This window comes from Callionymus lyra, chromosome 8 (assembly GCF_982586985.1).
Source record: "Callionymus lyra chromosome 8, fCalLyr1.hap1.1, whole genome shotgun sequence".
In the NCBI taxonomy this organism is placed as follows: domain Eukaryota; kingdom Metazoa; phylum Chordata; class Actinopteri; order Syngnathiformes; family Callionymidae; genus Callionymus; species Callionymus lyra.
In genome coordinates, this window is record NC_141825.1 from 5,001,326 (window position 1) to 5,007,394 (window position 6,069).

Here is a 6,069-nt window from a genome sequence, read left to right on the forward strand (position 1 = left end):
TGCAGGTGTCATTGTTTTAATTATTACCTTTATTGTAGGTGAGTTTATTGTCAAGAGACTGTTTAAACAATACGTATCACAATACAGGGTCAACGATACGATATATTGTGAAACTGTAAAAAAAAAAGGATATATACTGTACGTAGTATTGTCAAGTACTTGACTCTGGTGTTGCAGAATTTACAGACCACATGATTTCATTTGTTTTCAAACCAAAATATGTCCAAACATCAGCTTTAAAAGCTGTTGGAGTCACTGTATCCTCTCGTCCTTAGTCATCGCTGGGATTTCACAGGATGTCATTGTTTCTTTAGCTACCGAGGACGACTATTATCTAGCGGAGGGAAAAACATTGAAACATAAAGATGAACTCCTTGAACATTTGCATGTATATTGTAAGTAAAACTAAATCTGATTTATCTATTTTATACACATTTTATTGAAATATAAACCATGAAAGAACTGATTGAAATAATTATTTGAAAGCCAAACATAAAATACAATATATATATATGTATGTATGTACTATATATATATTTTAAATCCATACAATGCTGTTGCTGGGATTTTCTCTTTCTTACACTCCTACTTTAATTTCATGCAAACCTTTTAACTGCAAATTGACGTTTCTGACTCATTTATTTTGCTTTCACACAGAAGGCCTGAATTCTTACACCTTTCCCTTCGCTAGTCTCTGAGTTGTGTTCCTTATTTTTTTTTAACACGCTAACTACAGCCAGGAACCATTTATACAGAATAGAAGTCTTTGATCAAAGAAGAGGAAAAACTAAACAAAAATTCCCTAATTGTAAAAAACCTAACTGCGACTAGTGGTGTGAGGAAATATCGATAAACTTGGATATCGCGATACTTTTATCATGACACTGTATCGATATCCAACAGAATTATATCAATATTTAAAAGAAATGTTGTTTTTTTTGTTGCTTTTATTTTGTTTTTTTGGGGGTTCTTTCAAATCTTATTTATTTTATCATATTTCTTAGCCATCATTTCAATATAGTGTATATATGTATATTTAATTATTTAAATTTACAATAAAAATGTAATGTTCACTGCTTTTGTTTATTTTTGTGTTTTAATTAAACTTCCGGACACAAGATGGCAGCAGTCATTACGTCCTCCGTAGCTAAAGCAACAATGAAATCCAGCGAGATTCTGCATTGACTGAGGACGAGAGGATACGGTCTAGCAGATTTTAAAGCTGATATTTGGACACATTTAGGTTTGAAAACAAATGAAAGCAGTTACGACTTCATCAAGAGTCATGTGGTCTGTAAATTATGCAACACCATAGTCAAGTACTCGTCAATACTACAAATATAAACTTGTTACTACAGTGTCACTGTACATCTCAATAAATCATATTGTGATGCGATACTGATTTTTGACAATACTATACTTTCACAATTTTTTTGTAGAACTGTACTTTTGTATTTTAGTGTTCGCCCAACAGTGTACATAACAGTGTAAATTTTAATCTTGGTGACTCTAGAAACTTCCTTTCACATTGAGTTTTGTAAGATTGAGTTGCACCTTTTGTGTCACTGAATGATCAATTCCTGCAACAACTTAAATAATTCCTTCCAGAGAAGTCTTTTCAAGCGAACTCAAAATCCTTCCGCTTAAAATCTGCTCCATTTGTGTCACATCCCAGAGGAAACCTAAGGTTTGATTCTGAGATCAAGTGGTTTCGTTTTCTGAAAGAATTGTGGTGTTTGAACAGCATTTCAAACAATCACACTCTGGCTCAGGAGTCTTTTAACATCCTCACTTCTCCTGTAAAGGAATCCTGGGGGCCACACCAGGTTTGGGAAAATAACAGCAGCAGAAACTCCTACAGTTCCGCAGCAGAACCTTTGAAGTGTGAGAGAAATAATCCTTCCTCTCATGTAGCGCCGCTTAGCTTTCACCGCTGTGCAGATCTGGACATTCCTGGACTCACTGGTACTGGATAAACCTCATAGCTCAGCTGATGCCTGGAGGTCTCGTGATCGGAATGTAGGGAATGATTTGCTTTTGTTTTCCCCGCTCAAGAAAGACCCCTTTTTTTTCCAGCTCTTCTGTTTGTTTTCTCTCCTCCTAAGATGTTGGGAATCAAACGCCGACTATCGATCGGCCTTCATCTCCAGGCGTCCGTCAGGATCTGCCTGCTGGGTTCAAGGAGGCGGAGCCGTGTCGTCGGCATCAATCGTTATATTGATCCTCCTTCATATCTTGTCTCGGCGTTCCCTAAATTGCCAACACCCTCGTCCAACTTCATGACAAACGATCGATAGTCTGACACCAAATCAAAGAGATGGACAGAAGAGTTCTGCCCGTCCTGGATTGGACTCAACATCTTGACGCGTTGCCTCGTATCGTAGCAACAGAACCACGTCAGACAATCGTATATCAAAGACTTTGTTTTATCTTTTAATGGCCGAGCTTCTACTTCTGAGTCAGGTCGTAGGGTCGATTCCTGGGGGGTGGTGTACGGAACATTGAATGGTTGAATTGAACATTTCAGATGTTGAAACTTTACGTTTCTTTACTGAAATGTTCTTCTTTTTGAAGGATTGAATTATTTTCTTCAATAGTTTAAATAAATCATTTCTTTATTGACAGGTTTAATTTTATTGGGATTCAAAAATAAACAATTTTTCATTGCAAAATTTTCTAAATTAATTATTTTTATTTTAAACATGGAGTTTGGTTATTATACTTAATAGTAATAGTTCAATATTTTTTAAATTGGTGGCCTTTTAAACTCAATTTAGAAATGCTGGTATAATATTGTTGTATTAGTGTTATCTTACCAGACTAATCCAATCGATCACTGAGCCAGTTGCTCGAACTTTGAATTTTAAAAGTTGTAAAATTACCATTAGTTGTTAGAGGTAAACTAACCTTCCGTTGCATGATTGGCTGAAAGTTCGATCAAGCTGCTCGGTACTCATTAGGTTTTGTCTGGTGTCACTATAATAACATTTTTATATTGAATTAAAAAGGCTACAAAATAAAATAATATTGAATTAAGAACTTTATATAGAACTTAATTATTGGAATAAGAATATCAAACTCTATGTGAAAAAATATTATATTTTAATCATTCAATTTGAATTCAATTTTAAATAAAACCATTTAATATACTGACGGCACTAATGATTCTTAATTGAATATTGAATTTAGTAATTAATTAGTATTTATTTTTAAATCGTTAGAATTAGAATATCAAACTCTGTGTAAAAAAAAACAACATTTATTTAAAAAATGTTCAATTTATTTTCAATCTTATAAAAACCTTTGAATATAAAAAAATATGTCATTAAATGATTAAATAAAATCAAATGAAAACATTCGATATTCTGATGGCACTGATATACTTCTGTATCATTTCTTCTTGTCTGATTATATTACTTTCTTGAATTTCTTGTTGTGTCATCGCTCCATGATGTTGGTCGGTCCACTACGACGGGTGTGCAGATGGTGCTGATGGGAGGGATTATTAGATTAACCGCTATTCTCTCCGTCTGACACCGACGTCGACGCAGGAGAGAAAGAGAGTGAAGGTTTGACGTGTATTGACTCGAGATACTGACGAGCAACCGAGTCGTCGGATCGTTTCATTGATCAGCTGATGGACGTTGGTCTACTTCCTATACTGACTCAGACGGGGGGGGGTCAAGTGGATATCGTAAATCACAAAATGCTTTTTCAACCCCTGCTTTCCAGTGTCTCCTTCTTGTTCTTTTTCCCCTCCGACCTCTTTCAAATACATCACTTTTTGGGGGAGAAATACTTTCAATTAAATAAACCAATTTTAAAAACAACTTTATTTTAACGCACCATTTTAAGTCATTTTGAAGACACAAACATAGATGAATCTTTGTCGAAACGAGAAGGATCTGTCTCGCCTGCAGTTCATACAAAACTCTGCAGCCAGAATTCTGCCCCCATCTAGTAGAAGAACTTACATTTCCCCGATCCTTAAAACTCTTCACTGGCTGCCAGTTTCTTTCAGGATCATTTTAAAATTCTGGTTCTTACTTTCAGATCTTTTCATGGTCAGACCTTCCATCAGTGATCTGATCCAGACTTACACCCCAGCTCGGGCTCTGAGGTCTGTGGATCAGAATCTACTGATGGTTCCTGAACACGGTTCAGGACCAGAGGAGAGAAATCCTTCCAGACTGTTGCTCCTAAGCTTTGGAACGATCTCTGTGTTTGATGATCTACAGACTCCTTCAAGAAATATATTAAGACCTTTTTATTTGTGCATTTTCTTAATTAACACAAATCTCTTGTATTTGTTTCTACGTTGTCTTGACCTTTTAGAGTTTTTAAATTTGTATGTATTTTTAACTGTGTTTTGCCTTTAAATAACGGTTACTTACTTGTTTAGAGCAGTGACTATTTTTATTTTTCAACCATTTAATTTATTAACAAAAATGTATTTCGTATTTTTCTCAACAACCCTCTCAGTAATTGTTACCTAAACAGCTCCCATTATGCTTTGCTGCCCAGCCGACCAATCACAGCTGTCGATCACCTTTGACATAACAACACAGACAAATAATTGATATATATATATTATATATTTTATATATATTTTTGCGACCAATCGGTCGTCACTGGATAGAGCAGTGTGTAGAAAGGCATCCTGGGAGTTCACTGTTTTGTCAGCCCCATATTAAGGCGTGTGCATTAGTAAAAGCCTTCCTCTCAGATCTGTGGTCACCAGAGAGCGACTCTGCGCTGACTCATTGAATTAAAGTCACTCTGGGATCCTCTGGAGTCGTGACCTGGTGGCCGGATGTGCAAGACCACCTGATGTTCTTCTCGGCAGCTCCTCGTCTCAGATTAAAGCGTCGGTTCAACAGCTCCACTTGTGCCTTCACCTGCTCCCGCGGCTGCAGATTAACCCTCCGGGTCGCACGAGGCGTTAGACAGATGACACAGTTTCCCCGTCGCTGCCAACTTCCATGATCCGATCACCTGGACTCACTCGCTCGGGTCAGCGTGTTTTGTTTGGCCAAGCGTCAACTCTGACTCACACACACGACGTGAAAATGACTCCAGTGTTGCTTCACTTCTGCAGAGTTGATGGTCGTTTTGGATGTTTTTATTAAATCTCTGCAGCAAAGAGAGTTTCCTGTCATCCTGAAACGTACTAGACTGGATACACACTTGAAATTAGCCTCGTCCACTCCAGTGACAGATAAGCTGCTTAATGACCAGCTGGAGATCAACCAGAAAGTCCCCACCGTACACACACACACACACACACACACACACACACACACAAACACACACACACACACACACACACACACAGTTATGTGCTACTTAGTGAAGTCGGCAGGCAGATAAGCTGTTTACTCAACTCACTAGAATGATACGATTGTAATGACTTTTTTTTCTTTTCAAGCGACCGACCGCTGCGACCGTGAATCACAGAGACGAACACTTTAATTAATCTACTCGGCAAAACTGTCTTATTGTAGATCAAACATGTTGACACACTCTCGCAAACAAATACTTTATCACCTCAGTCATGAATCTATTATAGTTATCTCTTTGTCGTTCATAGAATATTTCATCCTGACATGAAAGTAACATGAACGACTCAAGTAAGAGATGAAAACAACATTCAATGTTTGTCGTGAAAATGTCTTATTTCATCATAGATTAACACAATTGTCGTTCTAATCTTCAACATATACTAAGTGTTACGGGGTGCTACGTTTCACCTCACTGCAGCTAGCACTGTAAGCCACTAGCTAAGCTAGCACTGTTAACCAGTGGCTGAGCTAGCACTTTAAGCCACTAGCTAAGCTAGCACTGTTAGCCACTGGCTGAGCTAGCACTGTTAGCCACTGGCTGAGCTAGCACTGTTAGCCAGTGGCTGAGCTAGCACTGTTAGCCACTAGCTAAGCTAGCACTTTTAGCCACTAGCTAAGCTAGCACTGTTAGCCACTAGTTAAGCTAGCAAGTATAGCATTGAGTGTCAAATGTCCTTCAGTTGACATTCCAGTGTAAAACAACTTCATTGTAAAACTTTCTATCATG